The 19,697-nt window shown below is 45.2% G+C and overlaps 1 protein-coding gene across 2 annotated transcripts in view; it reads left to right on the forward strand.

Moving 5' to 3' along the window:
• Positions 1-19,697, forward strand: part of LOC144805825 (uncharacterized) — a 280,069-nt gene that overhangs the window by 4,356 nt on the left and 256,016 nt on the right. Inside the window, exons 2-3 of one of the 2 annotated variants that reach the window (XR_013605608.1) lie at positions 8,080-8,198; positions 14,759-15,463. The gene's annotated coding sequence lies outside the window, so the exon portion shown is untranslated. Of the gene's footprint in view, positions 1-8,079; positions 8,199-14,758; positions 15,464-19,697 lie in introns of those variants that run through there. The other variant, XM_078672303.1, reaches the window with a different exon arrangement.

Consider the following 19,697-nt stretch of genomic DNA (forward strand, 5'->3'; position numbering starts at 1 on the left):
CTGTGACCGTCCTGCATAGATCAGAAGCGGTCGCTCCCCACGCTGCTCCCTGCTGCTAGAAGTGGTATCGTAGCGCTTCTGACTGACTAATTCATTGCCTTAGTCAAATTGCGCACTGCCCGCTCTGCTCACTATAATTATTGATTGTGCCTCATGATATTGTGATCGTAGCGCTATAGTGATAGACTGCTCGGCATTAACTGCTAAATTGTGCACTGCTCGCTTTGCCTGCTAGAACTATTTGTACCTGATTGTACCGGTGCCACTGGCCATTTATTTATTAGCGATTCCAGGTTGTGCCCCAATCTCGTCCTGTATCGCTTTTGGGCTTGCTGCCATTTTGTTTGTTGTTGTTGGTCCTCCCAGCCCGGCTCTCCACCCCACTCCCGCCTCCCAGCTGCTCCTCCCTCGCCCCTCCCCCCTCCACAATCCACATATGACAGATACTTTCGCGTGCAGCGTTCACGCGCAGCGGTCGCGCCCCATGCGTGCCGAAGGTGCGCCAAAGGTAAGCCCGTCTGCGCCCGTCCGTGCCCGGACCATGCCCGGACCATGCCCAGCGCCAGACCCCCTGGTCCCCACAAAATCCATTCCGCCGCATCACATACGACGCCGCAACCCTCTCAGCCCTTAACCCCGGCCGCACACCTCCATGCTACCAAGCTGCCCCAGGACACACCCACAGACCCTTCACCTGCCTCTCCTGCAAATTTGACTGCTCCAGAACCCACACCAAATCCACAAACTGCAAACTGAGCTCCAACACCAACCACCTAAACTGCATCCTGCTCAACACCCGCTCGGTCCACAGACACTCCATCGAACTCTGGAACCTAATCGACAGCACATCTCCAGACGTTGCCTTCCTCACAGAAACCTGAATGAACGCCTCATCAGCGCCCGACATCGCCATAGCCATCCCGGACGGCTACAAGATCATCCGAAAGGACCGCATCAACCAAACTGGAGGAGGCATCGCCATTGTCCATAAAAACACCATCCGCATCACGACCAATTCCGACGACTTCCTTGCTACCGCCGAACACCTTCACTTCCAGATCCACACCGACCCCAAGACCACCCTCAGAGGCACCCTCATCTACAGACCACCAGGACCCCGCACACAATTCAGCGAAGACATCACTGACTTCATCAGCCCACATGCCCTCCCCTCCGAGAACTACATCCTACTGGGAGACCTCAACTTCCACCTGGAAAAGAAAAACGACAGCAGCACCACCACCCTTCTAGACAACCGGGCCAATCTCGGACTCAAACAACTTGTTGACACCCCCACCCACCTTTGCCGGACACACGCTCGACCCTATCTTCACCTCCAGCAAACACATCTCCTTCGATCACACCACAGCTCTCCATTGGACGGACCACAGCTGCGTTCACTTCAACTACAAAAAGACCACGACCCACAACCCCCCACAACCTATCCCCCGAAGAAACTGGAACAAAATTACCACCGACCAACTCTTCACATCGCTTCACCAAAACCCTCCTGCCAAATCATCGGACCCAAACCAAGCTGCCATCAACATCACACAATGGATCACCCACAGCGCCGACGAACTAGCACCCTCGAAATACCATCAAATCAAGCAAGGTAGCAAAAAAGCCCCATGGTTCAACAACGACATTAAGAAATCCAAGAAGCTCTGTCGTACCCTCGAGAAAGCCTGGAGAAAAAATCCAACCACTGACAACCTGGCCTCCTTCAAGAACGCCACCCGCAAACACCACCAACTCATCTTATCCACCAAGAAATCAGCATTCAAGGCTCGACTTGACAACAACGCCCAAAACAGCAAGGAACTATTCAACATCGTCAAAGAATTTACCAACCCCACAGCCGGCACCAACGACATCACTCCCTCCCAAGACCTCTGCGACTCTCTATCCTCATTCTTCCACAACAAAATCGCCGACATACATACCAGCTTCAAAAACCAGTCCGAAGACCAGCCCACTTCACCCACCCCCGAACCAACACCGCACTCTAACAACCTTTACGCCTGGAACCCAATCACCACCGAAGACACCATCCGCCTGATGAACTCCATCCACTCAGGATCGCCAACCGACTGATATCCCCACCACATTTTCAACAAAGCAGACTCGATCATCGCACCCCACCTCCGCGATGTCATCAACTGTTCCTTCAACTCCGCTACCTTCCCGGAAAGCTGGAAACATGCCAAACTCAGCACCCTTCTGAAGAAACCCACAGCAGACCCCACTGAACTCAAGAACTACCGCCCCATCTCGCTCCTCCCATTCCCTGCCAAAGTCATTGAGAAAGCCGTCAACATCCAGCTCGTCGCCTTCCTCGAATGCAACAAATCCCTCGACCCCTCACAGTCCGGCTTCCGAGCCAGACACAGCACCGAAACCGCCCTGATCGCAGCAACAGACGACATTCGAACACTTCTGGACAATGGAGAAACAGCTGCCCTCATCCTACTTGACCTCTCCGCAGCCTTCGACACAGTCTGTCATAGCACCCTCATACAACGCCTCAGCAACGTCGGAATACAAGGAAACGCATTGGACTGGATCATCTCGTTCCTCGCCAGAAGAACGCAGAGAGTCCGCCTCCCCCCTTTTAGATCAGAGGCCACCGAAGTCATCTGCGGCGTACCACAAGGATCATCACTCAGTCCCACCCTCTTCAACGTATACATGAGTCCCCTCGCATCCATCGCGCGCCAACACAACCTCAACATCATCTCCTACGCAGACGACACCCAGCTGATCCTCTCTCTCACCAAAGACCCAAACACCGCCAAAACCAACCTACATGAAGGAATGAAAGAAGTAGCCGAGTGGATGAAGAACAGCCGTCTAAAACTAAACTCGGAAAAAACAGAAGTCCTCATCTTAGGCTCATCGCCCTCTGCCTGGGATGACTCTTGGTGGCCACCAGCCCTGGGTACCGCACCCAAACCTACGAATCACGCACGTAACCTGGGCTTCATCCTGGACTCCTCCCTCTCGATGACCAGACAAGCCAATGCAGTTTCATCATCCTGCTTTAACATCCTACGCATGCTCAAAAAAGTCTTCCGTTGGATCCCCACAGAAACAAGAAAGACACCCACGCACTGCTCACCAACCAACTGGATTACGGAAACACCCTTTACGCCGGAACCATAACCAAACTACAGAAAAAACTTCAACGCATCCAAAACGCCTCAGCCAGACTCATATTGGACATCCCTCGTCAAGCTCACATTTCCGGACACCTGAAAGATCTCCACTGGCTCCCCGTCAACAAGAGAATAACGTTCCGTCTCCTCACCCATGCACACAAAGCCCTCTACGACCTAGGACCCGAATGCCTCAACACGCGACTGTCCTTCTACACCCCCACCCGCCAACTACGATCAGCCAACCAAGCCCTCGCCGCAATTCCACGCATCCACAGATCCACCATGGGGGGAAGATCCTTCTCCTACTTAGCGGCCAAGACCTGGAATTCTCTCCCCACCCACCTCCGCCTTACTCAGAACCACCTCTCCTTCAAAAAACAACTAAAAACTTGGATATTCGATAAGTAAAAACACCCGCCCCCAAGCGTCTTGAGACCCTCTGGGTGAGTAGTGCGCTATATAAATTTCTGAACTTGAACTTGAACTTGAACTTGATGTCCCTATCAGTTCCTGTAGCAGCCCTGATGAAATAATTGTCTAATGTCCCTTGTTTTTCTCCTCCACCCACTGAGGATGTTACTAGGGGGGCAGGTGAGGTCATTATGCCAACTTAATGCTGTGGATACCTAGCCAAAACACACTTAAGCTATAATATAATCGCAGACCAAGCTGTAAACACACATTACACAATACTCAGTTAGTCAAATATACCATGTAAAAGCGTAGATGGATCTGGTTACTGGAAACAAGTACGCATTCTAACAGTCAGTCAATCTTCGCCGTGGATAGCACATCAAAGGGGGGGGGCCCAGCCCGGCCTCCTCCGGCCTGTGAGGGCCTAAGAGGGCCCGCCCTTTGCCCTGGCTTAGCCCGGCTTGCCCGCCCGCGTCCCGCGTGCGCGAGGCTCTGGACAATGAAATCAGATTAGGAGGTGTGGGCAGGAAGAGGACCAGCTGCAGCAGATTGAGCCACGCACTGTTTGCTGGTCTTCGCAGTCCCGCAGGGGTCCGGGGTGAGTCTCTTTGCAGCAATGTCTCCTCTCTCGAGCGGTGCCCGCGGAGCGCAGGCCGCGAGAAGTGGGCTGGAGACCAGGGGGCAAGACAAACGAGCACAGCACTCCCACAAGTCAGAGGCAGCGATATCCCTCAGCGCGTTGGACAGAGCAATCCGCCGAAGTGGGGTCTGCACGGCGCTTTAGTTGATCCGGGAGGTGTGGGCGGGAAGAGGACCAGCTGTGGCAGATTGAGCCACGCACTGCCCGCTGGTCCTCGCAGTCCCGCAGAGGACCGGGGTGAGTCTCTTTGCAGCAATGTCTCCTCTATCGAGCGGCTCCCGCGGAGCGGGGGCCACGAGAAGTGGGCTGGAGACCAGGGGGCAAGACGAACGAGCACAGCACTCCCACAAGTCAGAGGCAGCGAAATCCCTCAGCGCATTGGACAGAGCAATCCGCCGAAGTGAGGTCTGCATGGCACTTTAGTTGATCCGGGAGGTGTGGGCAGGAAGAGGACCAGCTGCGGCAGATTGAGCCACGCACTGCCCGCTGGTCCTCGCAGTCCCGCAGGGGTCCGGGGTGAGTTTCTTTGCAGCAATGTCTCCTCTCTCGAGCGGGGGCCGCGAGAAGTGGGCTGGAGACCAGGGGGCAAGACGAACGAGCACATCACTCCCACAAGTCAGAGGCAGAGATATCCCTCAGCCTGTTGGACAGAGCAATCCGCCGAAGTGAGTTCTGCACGGCGCTTTAGTTGATCCGGGAGGTGTGGGCGGGAAGAGGACCAGCTGCGGCAGATTGAGCCACGCACCGCCCGCTGGTCCTCGCAGTCCCGCAGGGGTCCGGGGTGAGTCTCTTTGCAGCAATGTCTCCTCTCTCGAGCGGCGCCCGCGGAGCGGGGGCCGCGAGAAGTGGGCTGGAGACCAGGGGGCAAGACGAACGATCACAGCACTCCCACAAGTCAGAGGCAGCGATATCCCTCAGGGCGTTGGACAGAGCAATATGGTCGTTTAGTTGTACATAATGTTTTTTGGTCATATCTAAGGTAACAAAAATGCTTCTGACGCTTCTTTTTTATAACTTTTCAGCATGCTGCAAACTTCTTTAAGCTGTGCTGTACAGACATAGGTAAAGTCAATATCTAAAATAACAATAGTAATAATAAAACCATTTATAAAGCGCATGGTTACACTCAAGACAGTGTGTCCCCGCGCTGTGGATACATTCCATTCTAAAAACAAGCCCACCAAAAGAACAATTAAACTGGACAGCTAAGCGCCATCTCCTAACTTCTGGGGAAGAGATGTGTTTTTAGCCTCAGGCGAAACCTCCTTTCGGAGGGTTCCATACGCAATTCTAAGGGGAGTTTGTTCCAGTGAGTGGCCGCCAAATAGCAAAATGAACGGCCTCCCATTCTTGCTTTAAAGATACGGGGCACTGAGAACACCATGCTCCCCAAGGACCTCAGATTACGTTTGGGGCGATGGATAGCTAGAAGCTTTTTTAGGTAGGGTGGTCCTTTCCCTTGGGCAATTCGATGGGCGAAGCACATAGCTTTGAAAAGGATGCGCTCTTTGATGGGCAGCCAGTGTAACTTTGCAAGAGCGTGCTTCCCAGAGCAGAATATCTCTGGCTAAACACTTATAAGTTCGCAAAGGCAAGACCTATTGCATTGCAAATGCTTGTTAGTAGTGCTCCACAGATAAAATTGCAGCGCATTTGCGCCAATCATTGTAGATTTGCATACTTTAATAGTAGGCGCGGCTCTGAGTATGGTTATGAGACCCAATTATTTTGTTCTACTTGGTAAGCCGAGACCATACTTGTTGAATATTCACCCAATATGAGTGGTGATATCCGAATTGCTGGTCTGCCTGAAGTTATGATGCTGCCGACAGTAGCGTGTCTGCTAAAAGCAATGCCGTGACTGGTGGAACTATAAAGCCAAATAAGAGAAAGTTATCTTCCGACACCATAGTCTTCGTGACTGAGACCAGTAACACTAAAGACTCTGAGGCTCACAGCAGTAATTTCTCCTTTCAGAGCGTTATTGCTGCAGATGGAGTGAAGCCAGAAGTAAGCACATTACTAAGGTACCAACAAAGTTTAATATTGTTCATTTGTATTAACTGTTTCTTTTTTGCAGCATTTGGAAATGCATTTTATAGTTTTGTTGCTTTTTTTTTAGTTTTTTCTTGTAGGCTGTTACCTTTGGTTTAAAGGGAATGATGTTGTAGTGTGTGACCTTAATGCTGCAGTTTGCATTTCATTACCATCATTTGCGTATCCTGGAGAATCGCCAGGGTGCAGGAGGTTTGCTGTTCCAGAGTTCTTTCTTCAGCTTCTGGGCAGTTGTCGCTCTGTGGCGGTCTGTGGTCCTGTTTCTCTGCTCTTCTTGTAGCAGCTCCTATCAGAGCTTCATCCATCCGCCAACGATAATAAGATGCCAGGCATCACCCAGCACACAACACAGCCTATGTTGGGCTAAGTCCATCTGCTCGGTATAGTTAGAGCGAGGATAAAGTTCTCCGGACCCATCAGGCTGTGAATGTAACCTAAGGGCTTAAGATGAAATGAAGAGCTTACCTCCTTCCTGAGTGGCTCCAGCCTGCTGTGTGCAGACCCGATAGATGGCAGAACCCTGGAGTATGTATGTATAAATCATATTATGTTGGAAGTAACCTGCAATATAGTGGCAGGCAGTACCCTGCCAAAGAGTAGGAATTCTCATGGAATTTTATTTCCTGACACATTTATGGAGATAGTCTTTTAACAGGCAGAAGAACAACACTGACCACACATTTTCCTGGCACTGTCTTTAAAATGACGTAACCATTAGGAATGGCATTTCTTTCTGCTGGAATAATAACACAAGTTATCTTGTACTCTGCTATGATGTTGCACCACAGATCTTTGGCTGCAATGCCTTACATGTTTCATTCAAACGTGCTTTCTACAGGGCACATGCATGATTTGCTGCTGTAGAGGTATAATGCTCCTGTGTACTGTGGCAGACTCAGAAATATTGAAAAACCAATGATTTCTCTTTCAGCACTTCATGTAAAGCCTTTCATTTTTTGACTCGTACATTTGGCAGAAACATAACTTAGTACCATTAAAACAGTTGTGATGGGGAACATTCATGTGGGGTTAGGACTGGCTCGACCAGAGTGCTTGCTGACTTGGAGGAGTATGGAGTTGGTCCGGTCCGGTGTCGAACCAAGCCAGCGATGCTTTGCTGCAGGCTCGTTTGCCCTGATAGCTGGTCAACAGTTTGAGGAGGAGGAGGTCAAGAGCTGGCTAAGTGTGCCATGAGGCTGGCATTTCAGTACATCCCTGAGAAGTGAGCTTTGAGTCGATGTAGTGTTCCTCTTATACCACGTGCAATTCACCCTCTCCAAAGCCTCAAGAATTCCTGGGTGTGAAGTGCGGCTGATTCTGATTGGGTGCTTGATAGTTTTCCAGAAACTCATGTTCTTGGTTGTTCATGTTTGTCAGTAGTTAATTAAACACGTCCAGGGGTTTTATCTCTTCAGTTGGCACAAGCTGCAATAAAAGTTTCTTTGTCGCTGCAAAAAAATATGAATGGCCGACAGCCTCTATAGATCAAATAATGGAAGGGCTGGAGAACTGTCATTCATCTCACTGCTAAGCAGAGCAGTGTCATGCTTCACCCTCACTCAGGCCTCTGATTTTCACCAACATCGCTTAGAACACTGGGACTTTAGAACCCATCCTTTTAATGAGAAAAACAAAACTACAAGTCCCATAAGCAATATTGGCGGAAGGTGTCATGCATGACCTGGGGCAACATCTGATTCAGCACATCCAGTTCCATTTTTTAAGTATTTGAGACAATATTGATTTATAACCTTTGTTTTTTATGGTCATGAGTCACCTGAATACTAAAAACGTGTCTTTTATTTTCAGTATCAATTAAGTAATGGTCACCAGCTTGGAAGCTCTGTTAAATCTTCAGTATTTGTCATTGATCTCCATGTGTGGCTGGTTTGGTTCTGCCCCTGCATCGTTCCCGATAACTCGCACAGGTAAGGAGCTTGTAGCAGCAACATGATAACCCCATTGTCGTCAGTAAGAAGTGGGCTCTGAGGCAGGTATCCGATAATTTTTGTGAAACAAGCAAGCGCCAATATCTGCTATGTACATTTGTTGAAATAAAACACAATCAAATCACAGTATACTGTTCCGGAGGTTCAGTCCCAGAGTCATTATCTGTAACTGAACGCAGACACCCTAGGAAGCATGTGCTTTTAAGACAAGTTGCGTTCACTCACCTGCAGGTGACATGCTTCATCATTGGGCTATACTCCTCACCAGGCCGGCGCTACAATGCCTTGCGGGCACCACAAGAGGGCATTTTGTCGGACATCTTTTATAAAGTATGCCGGATGAGCATAGTAGGACAGAGGATGTTGTGTCGTAAGATGTGAGATTGGTGAAAGTCTGAATATAAGATCAGCTATCGACCAGTTGCCGCAATATAGTTAATGTGATCATACTAGTCCATGTTAAGATTAAAAATAGTGGCAGAGAAATTGAGGAACTAATGGCACCTATCACTGTGTGAATGTGTCGATCACCTATGGACCTGCTGGTAAGCTGGAGTCTATACTTCAGGTCAACATTTTTCATGCCTTGTGGAGCAATCTGTTGGCATTTCATCAGGACCAAATATGGGAAAATGGGTAAATGTGACCTAATCTTCTCCACCACGTGAGGAGCTCTGTAACTCAAAGCCCTGCACTGTGCATAGGTGATTAGGTGCCTATTAACATCTTACTACCACAGGTGAGCACTGTTTACCAGAGTGCACTAGATAAGTAACCCTCCTAAAATTCCGGACAAACTGACTTATCCAATAGCGAGGACAGCGTATCAGAAGGCAACTGGTTTGAAAAGCACATGCTTCCTAGGGCGTTCAGTTAGAGATTATTTCTGTGGGACTGAACCTCTAGTACAGCATACTGTGAGTTGAATTATAAGAAGAATGTGTATACTGGACTGTCATTTTCCTCGTCATCTTTTATGATATGTAAAATAAAACACAACACACCTGGAGGCCAACAAATCTATCGTACATTTAATGCAAAAATAGCAAAAGGCCAAGCAAACAATTGTCTTTGCAATGGACGAGAGCATCCACCCTAAAGCAAGTTGGAGTATATAATGCTAATGCTACACAAAGTATTTTTATACACTTTTCTCCTAATACAAGTCAATGAAACATGAACACGTGATAGAAACAGTTACTGAAATGAAACTAATGAGTAGGAGGCAGGATCTCCTCTCGAGAGGAATGTGAGGAGTCCGTAAGGTGCAGATAAAAGATACACAGACAAGCTGCAGAATTCACTGTTTCTGAAAATAACACTTCTGTTTGTCAATATTCAATTTACTACAAGATACAGGAAAGTGTTCAGTTGGACATCACTAAATAAAATGGTTCTGGGCCCTTATAGAATCATATAACTTTGCAGGCATATTAAGGCGAACAGACACATCAAATTCATATAAGAATATTGTAATTTGGTAATGTAATATATCAATGCAGGTTGTGGCATTGATGTGTATGATGTGTAAACAATTATCGGTATTGAAGAAACCAGTATATCCAGTTATGTTTTCTCAATTCCTTCTTCCCAGTGGCCACCACTGCTGCTATCCAGTTGTGTTCAGCAGTGCCTTCTGTGACCTGGAATCCTGTATTTAATCAATAGCAAATGTTGTCAATGCTTCTAGCCAACCCCGGTCACTGGTGCCACTCGCACCCCACCATCCTTGGGACTGTTATTCTTTTAGCTAGCTCCAGTCAGTAGTGGCCCCTTGGACCTGTATGTAAGCCTACTAGCCAGCTCCTGTTAGTACTGGCCCCTGGGACCTGTTATCATTCTAGCCAACTTGAGTCTTTAGTAGCACCTTGGGACTAGTGATCATACTAACCAGCTTCAGTCAGTATTGGCTCCCTGAGACCTATTATCCTGCTAAGTAACTCCAGTCAGTAGTGACCCCTGTACCTTAAATCCTGCAAATATTCAAAACCAGAGGTCAACTCTACTGCCAACCAGTTTCAGTCAATATTGACATGTTTGTTACACTGCTTGTAATAAATACCAGAGGCCAGTGTTGTTGCTAGCCAGCTCCAGTCACCAGTGCCCATAACATATTATCCTCAATAGGATCCATGCCCAAGGCCTGTGCAGCTGCTAACCTGCCCTAGTCAGTAGTGACCCCCCCAGACCTGGTATTCTGCATATAATCAGCAAGGCTTCGGCCCTAATAGCACTCACCCCACATCCTTATGGTATATTAGCAATGTAATTTATTTACATCATACGGTAGGTACCGCACTATATCACACGATCCCAAAAACAAAGAAAATCTAAATTTGCCAAACCATTCAGCACTCCACCTTGTCAAAAATGACCAAATCACACCAAGCACTATAGCCTGCACATCACATGGCACACTCAGCCACAACATGACAAGATACCACGGCAGGGATTTGGGGCCATTAATCCTCAGGCATGTATGCTGTAGATGCACATGCTTTGCATACTCCTGCCATCTTGTGTTGGGTCCGGATGTTTGCAAGTTGTTTCATTATTACCCCTAGATTTATATTCCATCGCAAAAATTACCTGCACCACTCCTTCTTTTTGATCGGGGTTATTTAATTTAATTTGTTGCAGGCTATTTTCACCTTGAGCATGCTCAATTAACCTTCCATTATGATTACTAACAGTTTGAGACAATGATTGTCGATGTTTATGTAACTGCTTCGTTTCGGTTTCCAGATCTTGTGGTAATTTAATATCCTTCCAGGTTTTTAACAAATCTCTATTCGTTTCATCCCCTCTGATACTCTCCCTCTTTGCTCTATTTGTTTCCAATTGTGATGGCTTATTCTCCACCTGTTTATTACATTCCTCCACTTGCAGCTTTTCTATGGACTGAATGTTCCCATTCTCTCTCATTTTTATACTATCAGCTTGCTTGTTTAAGCATTTATTTTTCATAACTGCTTGTACCTCCGATAGATCCTTATTAAATAGAGGGTAGAAGGGTTTTGTTGGAGACATTTGTTTACCCTTACCTTCACAATATGATGTTTAGTCATGGTTGTTTCCAGTGTTCAATCTCACTATATCTGATGCATTAGTTTTTTTAAATACTTTTAGAAGCTTTATTTCTTGCTTTCTGTTGTTTTTTCCTCTGTCTTTTTGATAAATGAACTTCGGGAGCTGCGTCTGTCATTGTTGATTGTGTCGAGCATAGGTTTATCACTTCTTGATCTTTTGTTTTATCATCTATTTTTTCTTTAACAACAACTTGTTTTTACATTTTATTGTATCTTTAGAGGGGCAGTCGGTCTTGATGGGTTGAATTCCCGCATCAGGAAAATTCCCTTTTACATCGTCAATTATTGTTTTTAAAATATCCGGAATGGTATCCAGTTTAATTAGTGGGGCACAACTACACTCTGCATACGTAGATATTGGCTGAGATTGTGCCCTTACTATTAGATTATTTTGTGGTGTTATCTTCTGCTCAGTTCCGGCAACAGAGGATGCCGTAGCGCTCAAGAGATCTATTTGGACCTCCTTTTTGTTGGACTGATATGTTAAAGCTTCCAGAGTTAATTGCGAGGTTTTGAAGAATAAATTCCAAATTGCTCCCGCGTTCCCACTTCCTGGTACCTAGGTACCTAGGCAATGGTGTTACCCATTTATGAATGGTAGGTCCTTATACTCCTCTTTTAGCGGTCCTTGAAAATCATGTTCCTCGTCATGAAAGAATTGTGGACTACTATTCAAACCGTCTTTTTGATACGGAGTACTCCAACGCTGCAGAGTTTCTGGGTTGCTGGTGTATTCATCCTTATTAATTTGAGATCCGTTATTTTGATTACATTTCGGCTGGTGCTGTTTTTGAACTGAATTTATTTTAGACAGAGTAAGATCCGATTTCAGTGGGGTATTGGCTTCCCTTATGATTGTCACCCCACTATTTAGTTCATTTGCAGCTTCTTGGTCTGATTGATTTATTTGGCCCAAATTAGATGGTTCCCCTATACCGTTAGCTTTTCTGATTTTTACTTGCACTTCTATTGGCATTGGCTGCCTAAGTTGGTAGTAATTGCTGAGTATCTCCCAATGTTAGATTTGTGCATTTATTTATTATGGAACTTGTAGAGCACGTTCTACACCCAAAGGGGGTGTCCCGGCGCTGAGACTGTAAGCTAGAAAGGGAGTTGAACCTATGACAATGAAAATATCCAAGTTTTGAGACGGCTACGAAAGAGTGTTTCAGAAGAAGCAAATCTGAGATCTAAGGGGAGGCTATTCCATAATTTAGCCGTCATAACTGCAAAGGCTCTGCCGCCCATTCTGGAGCGACGGAACCGAGGGACAACAATGAGGCGCAGATTGTTGGACCGCAAAGATCGGACTGAGTGGGATAATACTAATCTCTTACGTAAGTAGTCCGGTCCTATCCCATTTTGGGTCCTTTTGTTGTGAATGACCAGTAAGTGGAATAGTTAACATCTCTATGTCCGTTATTTGACCCCAATGGTTGACTTGGTCCTTAGTTCAATTTGACATTCGTTCGACTTCAGCTTTAGACTCAGGGTGGCCTGGTTAACTTACTCCTTGCTTAGGGGATATAATATTTGTTCTACTCAGTGGTTTAATTGGAGTTTGAAGATCACATGAGTTAGTTAGCAATGTTAGCATAGCATCAGTTGGATCTTTCATAAAATCAAACTTTGACAGCGACTTTCCCAGTTTCTCAAATGTATGGACCTTAGATGATTTAAAGGACTATATGTCACCTGCCTGTTTTATTTTAAACGTAACAAATATTGGTGTTTGTTGTATTTTTCTTTTCCTTTTGATAGGAGGGAAAGGTGGCTGCTCCTTTCCTGAGCTCATAATACACCCTCTAAGGTGAAGAAGTCTTGCTCCTTTCAGAGAATCAAACGGGCCAGTGACAAGACCATAGGACAAAAACACCACCAAACACCTCCAGGGGAAAACACCCAAAAAGCACACCTCCGTACAGAATCTGCCGGTACTGCTGGTTACTTAATTAATTAATTAACCGATTGATTAACATCCGGGCACCGGGTAGGGCTGTAGTCTAGGCATGCGGAGTAATTCAGGAGCCGAGGGGTGCTTCAAGAGGGTCTAAGTCTATTGTTACTTTCCTCTTTCCATAATTTCTCAGATTTTGTATTACAGACTTATTACAGACTCCAATGGCTCAGCGACTTAGGGACCGATCAATCTTAGCTACTCGCCACACGCCACACACCTCTTGCCACTTGTCACTCACCACTCACTGTTCATTGCTTGTTCGTTGCTATTCATCGCTGACAAGAGTACAAGGTAGAATGCTGGCAATCGTTCAGGAGCAAGAGCGGGATCCAGAGCCAGTCCCACTACAGACGGCAGATGTAGCACTTCCCTCCACTCCTCGGCTCAGCTCTGTCTGCTCTGCTCAATTCTTAGTAAATACGTAAAATCAGGCGGCAGGCCAAGGCTCCTCTGTGCTCCTCTGTTCTCCTCTGTGCCCTGCTACAGCCGCCGCACCAGCAGCACCGCAGGCAAAGGCTCCTTTGACCTCTGCAGCGGCCGCGGTGCCGGCAGCGGCCGTTCCTGCCCCCACAGCAGATCTGTAGAACTTAAAGCGCCCGTATAACAGGACGCAGATGAAGCGGAAGAAACCTTCGGGAGCGGGAACGGGTCATAAAACAAACGCGGGCAGTCGTCCCAGGCTCCGCTCCGCTTGCTCGTCAACTCCTCCTCAGCTCGGCCCCTCAGCTCTACTCTGTACGCTTTGCACTCAATGGCGAATCACAGGCCGATAATGACTGTGAACACCAACAGAGGGAAGAATTGTGTGTTTACCCCAGTTAGTAAAAAAACACAGCATAAGTCTTGGCTGCTTCTGCTGCACCCAGAGTCTTATGCGTCTTTGCAGTCTAATTTTTCTGTCTGGAAAAAAATTGTGTCCTGGTTTTCTGCACCCAGTAAATCCAGGTGCAGAAAAACCTAACAACTGATAATCAGGTGGAATAAAATGAACACATGAAAGTACGCCTTCATTTCATTGCCCTTGATTCATACTCTGGACCATATTTGAGGGATAGGTCTAGGCATAGTCCTCGCAGCACACAATAGATTTGCTCAAGTCAGGATGCCAGATACAAGTAGGTGGTAACTCGGGGCAAGGAAATACACCTGTTGTCCGTGGGGGAGTCATTCCCGTCCCAGAAATCTGCATTACAAATTAATTAATAGTATATATTTTTATATTATCTGTTTGGTACCAGTCCATATGACTTTAATATCTGCCTTTGGGATTCTATGTTGCAACTCCATAGGGTACATGTATCCTTTGTGAGCTTAATAAAATGTTGAAAATTCTACAAATCCTCCCTCCTACATCCAAGTACTCTCATGCTACCATTCTACGCTCTGTCTGGAAAAACAGCTCAACATATTCCAAATTCTGCGTTAATTTGGCTTGTAAATTATATTTTTGGAAATGTACATGTATTAACTATTTCATTTTAATACTATAGGTGATTGAAATTACGGGCGAAGAAAGCAAGATTTAGCAATAAGCAACTGAATGTCAGTGCCATAAGAAGGATTATTTTGAAAAACTGAAGAACATCCAGCATTCTACGTTTAAACAATTTCCAAAAATCTAGGTTTGGCGAGGAAAGTACTATACCTGTAAGTGAAGTCTCTAATTTTGCATTTCATTAACCCAGAGCAAAAAAACCATATCTGTGCACACAGCATCAGAAATAATGTAGAAAGACCACTTCAGCATCCTCATCTGAAATATTATCAGAAAGACAAATTGCCTCAGCATGGCAGAATAACGTTCATCTAAAGCATCTTGTAATTCTAGAGAGGAAGCACGCACTACATAGAAAGAAAGTTATAACAAAAGGTTTCTTCTGCAAACCATCAAAGAAAAGACGCTGAAAGAAGACTCTGAAGCTGACACATTGACAAGCAAAAGATTGAAAAATCACCTTTGTTCAACAACCGTTTTTAACCAGTTACACAAGTTTGAGACTATCTGCCTCTGGATAGAACACCACGGCCCACTCTGCTCACTCTTGCGAAAACCTTAAAAATTCACCACTTTATTGTGTTCATGACCATCTCAGATTGTTTCCTTTTTATTGTGTACTGTTCTGTAATTCTATGTAAATCGCCTCAACATTATCTGCTGTGCATGAGTGATATGTAAAACTGTTAATTATAAAAATGGATTACATGAGCACCGTTGCGCTATAGGTAATGTAAATAAATCCTCGTCTTCAGAACTACAAACCTTAACCTTACATCAAACATAGAAAGGGTAAAAGGAACTGATGTTCTGCAACTGGTGATCCACAATAGTACTGTGCATGTTCTAACACCCTCAGTTACTACCTTTACGTCAGTGCAAAAAGGTACTTATCAGTTTAATCATTAAATATCAGACCAACACCTCATTACTGCATTGCTAAGAACCTATACAAATAGATTGGAGAGAAACATCAGTCACAAAATAATTTACTGCCGGAGAGGCTATTACCTAAAGACTATTATCTACTAGAACAATTTCAACAGGTGTTACAGGGCTGCTTCCAGACATATTTTGCTCAATTCAAGTGTTAAGAAGATTACACGCAATTTCTTTTAGAGATAAATGCTGAACATTATCTAAACAAGCCCGACTCTAAAATCAGGTTCACTCTTACCGTGGCATAATAGTAAGAGAAAACTAAACATAGAGATATTAACCCTAGGAATACACCTTCTAAAAACACGTACTGTTAGAACAAATTCAGTGTTCAAACCCGCCTCAATCAAGGCAAAATAACTGAAATTGGGGAAAAAAGTTACTTGTGCCAAAAAAGATACAGCTATAAATCTTATCTCACAGAATTTGACAGAATGCACACTGGGGGAAACCACTCTCAGTGCAATGTATGCCAAAAAAGTTTCAGGCTTAAATCTTATCTCACTGAGCATATGAGAATCCACACTGGGGAAAACCACTCTCCGTGCAAAGTATGCCATAAAAGTTTCAGGCGTCAATCTTATCTCACTGAGCATATGAGAATCCACACAGGGGAAAAACCTTATCAGCGCTCTGAATGCCAGAAAAAGTTTAGTATCAAAGCGAGTCTATATCGACATGCATTAACCCACTCTGTGGAAAAACTTTACCAGTGCGCTGAATGCCAAAAAAGTTTCAGCCGTAAATCTTATCTCACTATTCATATGAGAATCCACACTGGGGAAAAACCTTATCAGTGCTCTGAATGCCAGAAAAGGTTTTGGAACAAACCAAGTCTTTCTCGACATGTAATAACCCACTCTGGCAAAAAACCTTACCAGTGCTCTGAATGCCAGAAATGTTTCAGTCAAAAAAACATTCTTACTCAGCATAGAAGAGCCCACACTGGGGATAAACCTTACCAGTGCTCTGAATGCCAGAAATCTTTCATTTACAAACACAATCTCACTCTGCATAGAAGAATCCACTCTGGGGAAAACCCTTATCAGTGCTCTGAATGCCCAAAACATTTCAATTGTAAATCACTTCTAACTGAACATTTGAGATTCCACACTGGGGAAAAACCTTATCAGTGCTCTGAATGCCACAAATGTTTCAGTACAAAAAGGATTCTCACACATCATATAAAGATTCACACTGGGGAAAACCGTTATCAGTGCACTGAATGCCACAAATGTTTCAGTGAAAAAAGGAGTCTCACACATCATATGAAGATCCACACTGGGGAAAACCGTTATCAGTGCTCTGAATGCCAAAAATATTTCCGAGACAAAAGAAGTCTTTCTCAACATATAATAACCCACACTGGGGAAAAACCTTATCACTGCCCTGAATGCCTAAAAGATTTCAAACTTAAATCACTTCTAACTGCACATGTCAGATTCCACACTAGGGTAAAACGTTATCAGTGCTCTGAATGTGACAAATGTTTCAGTGTAAAAAGCAATCTCACTCAGCATATAAGAACCCACACTGGGGAAAAACCTTATCAGTGCTCTGAATGCCACAAATGTTTCAGTACAAAACACAGTCTCATTCATCATATAAGAACCCACACGGGCGAAAAACCTTATCAGTGCTCTGAATGCCAGATATGTGTTATTGAAAAAAGCCGTCTCACTCATCATATAAGAACCCACACTGGGGAAAAACCTTATCAGTGCTCTGAATGCCAGAAATGTTTCAGTGAAAGAAAGAATCTCGCTCGGCATATAAGAACCCACACTGGGGAAAAACCTTATCAGTGCTCTGAATGCCACACATTTTTCACTGGAAACAACAGTCTCACTCATCATATGAGAATCCACACTGGGGAAAAACCTTATCAGTGCTCCGAATGTCAAAAATGTTTCAGCCGTAAATCTCATCTCACTGAACATGTGAGAATCCACACTGGAGAATTTTTTCTATCAGTGCTCTAAATGTCCGAAAAGATTCAGAGGTAGAGATGGTTACAAGCGCCATAAGAAAACACACCATCAAAATAATTCAGTGCTCCGAATGCCAGAAAAGCATCAATTTTAAACTCAATCTCACTCTACATGAGCAGACGCACACAGGGGAAAAACATTACCAATGCGGTAAATGCCAGAAATTCCTATTTGATAGGCACAGCCTCACTAACCATAAGCGACTCCATACGATGAAAAACCTCATGAGTGTTCTGAATGCCAGAAAAGCTGCAGAGAAAAACGCTATCTCACCATGAGAAACTCCACACTGGAGAAAATCCTTATGCCATAAAAGCTTGAATCTGAAAGACAGTGTTATGCTTTATGAGCGATCTCACTCTGGGGAAAAACTTTATGAGTGCTCGAAATGCAAGCAAAGTTTTGGGTACAAATTACTTCTCACTTGACATGAGCGAACTCACACGGGACAAAACTCCTTAGTCTTGAATACAATGTAATTTCACATGAGAGAATTCACACTGGACTAAATAAAGCCTTATACAGGAGGGGAAAGCCAGAAACGTTATACTCAGAAAAGAGATCTCAGTGTAGCCATGTAGTGTTTTGAGGGTAGGGGTCAGTGTGGAGGAGTATTTTAGGGCAAGCAGAAATGGCCAGTGTTTTGTGGGAACGGATGATGGCAGTGTTTTGGGGAAAGGGCCTATGGTTTTCAAGGCTTTTGGGGGGGGGTGGTGGCAGTGCTGTGGGGTAGGGTGACATGGAAAAGGGCTAGGCTATTCTAACTCCTTTTTGTTCTTGTGTAGAGTCTTGGAAGGTAGATTCTGATTGTTCTAAAGCTCTTGAGCTGTCTGATAACTACAATATACTCTTGCTGCTTCAAGGCTCCGGTCGGTCTGGGGTTCAGTACACTTCTGGAAACTCAGAACCTTGTGGGCTGGATCCATATTTTTGAACTCCCACTTGAAAAGGGTGGAGGTAACATGTGTGCCCATCTCACTTTCACAATTTGCATCATGCCTGTCCTATCTATCCTAGACAATTATTGCAAGTGTAAATCAATCAATCAATCAGTACATTTATAGAGCGCACTACTCACCCGTGAGGGTTTCAAGGCGCCGGGGGGGGGGTGCTGCTACTGCTCGAACAGCCAGGTCTTGAGGTGTCTCCTGAAGGTGAGAAGGTTGTGGGTCCGTCGGAGGTGGGTGGGGAGGGAGTTCCACGTCTTGGCAGCGAGGTAGGAGAAAGATTTGCGGACTGTTGTTGTTCTTCTGGTGCGTGGTACGGTGGCGAGGGTGAGGCTGGCTGAGTGGAGTTGGCGAGTCGGGCGTAGAACGAGAGGCATTTGTTGAGCCCCCTTTCACAGGACTGGCCCAATGGAAACTCTTTGTTTTTTAGCACATTTCTGGTTTTTTTGTGTGCATTTTTCAAAGTATTTGATTTTGGGGATATTAAGTGTTTACAACAGGGATTTTCAACCTCTTTTCTGTAGTGAGTGGCACTTCTAATCAGTGAAAATCTTGAGCTACTTAAGGCTAAACATCTCGCGCATTGTTACCAGACAGTTTGTCAAGTACGGCCTTTTAGATTGAAGTCTAATGATCTGCCTGCGCCTTCCGCGCCATGGTACTCCTATGATCTCAAGAAATGTAAAAGAAAATGTAGGCACCAATAACAATTTGGGACGAAGACTTACAGCCTATTGTTCAACACAATTAAATCACTTTCATCCTTTGATTATAAAAATGTAGCAACTCCCAGCCGAAAAGCTGTGATGAACTAACCGAATTCATTTTTCCAAAGTAAAAAAAATATTCCTGAATTTTAAGATAACACCTGATAATCCTTAGGGACAGATACAGTGGAGTAACGTACGATGAATAAACTAACTTACCATTTCCTGGTAATGTGTACATTCACCCCACTCTCTGAAGAGAAAGTCTCTAATCTTATCAACACTATGAAATTTGGACTCTGCAGATTCTTGCCCTCCATTCAGTTTCAGCTACCATTTCTGCTCATCTC

The sequence above is a fragment of the Lissotriton helveticus genome (assembly GCF_964261635.1).
Source record: "Lissotriton helveticus chromosome 1_1 unlocalized genomic scaffold, aLisHel1.1 SUPER_1_unloc_28, whole genome shotgun sequence".
Taxonomy (NCBI): Eukaryota; Metazoa; Chordata; class Amphibia; order Caudata; family Salamandridae; genus Lissotriton; species Lissotriton helveticus.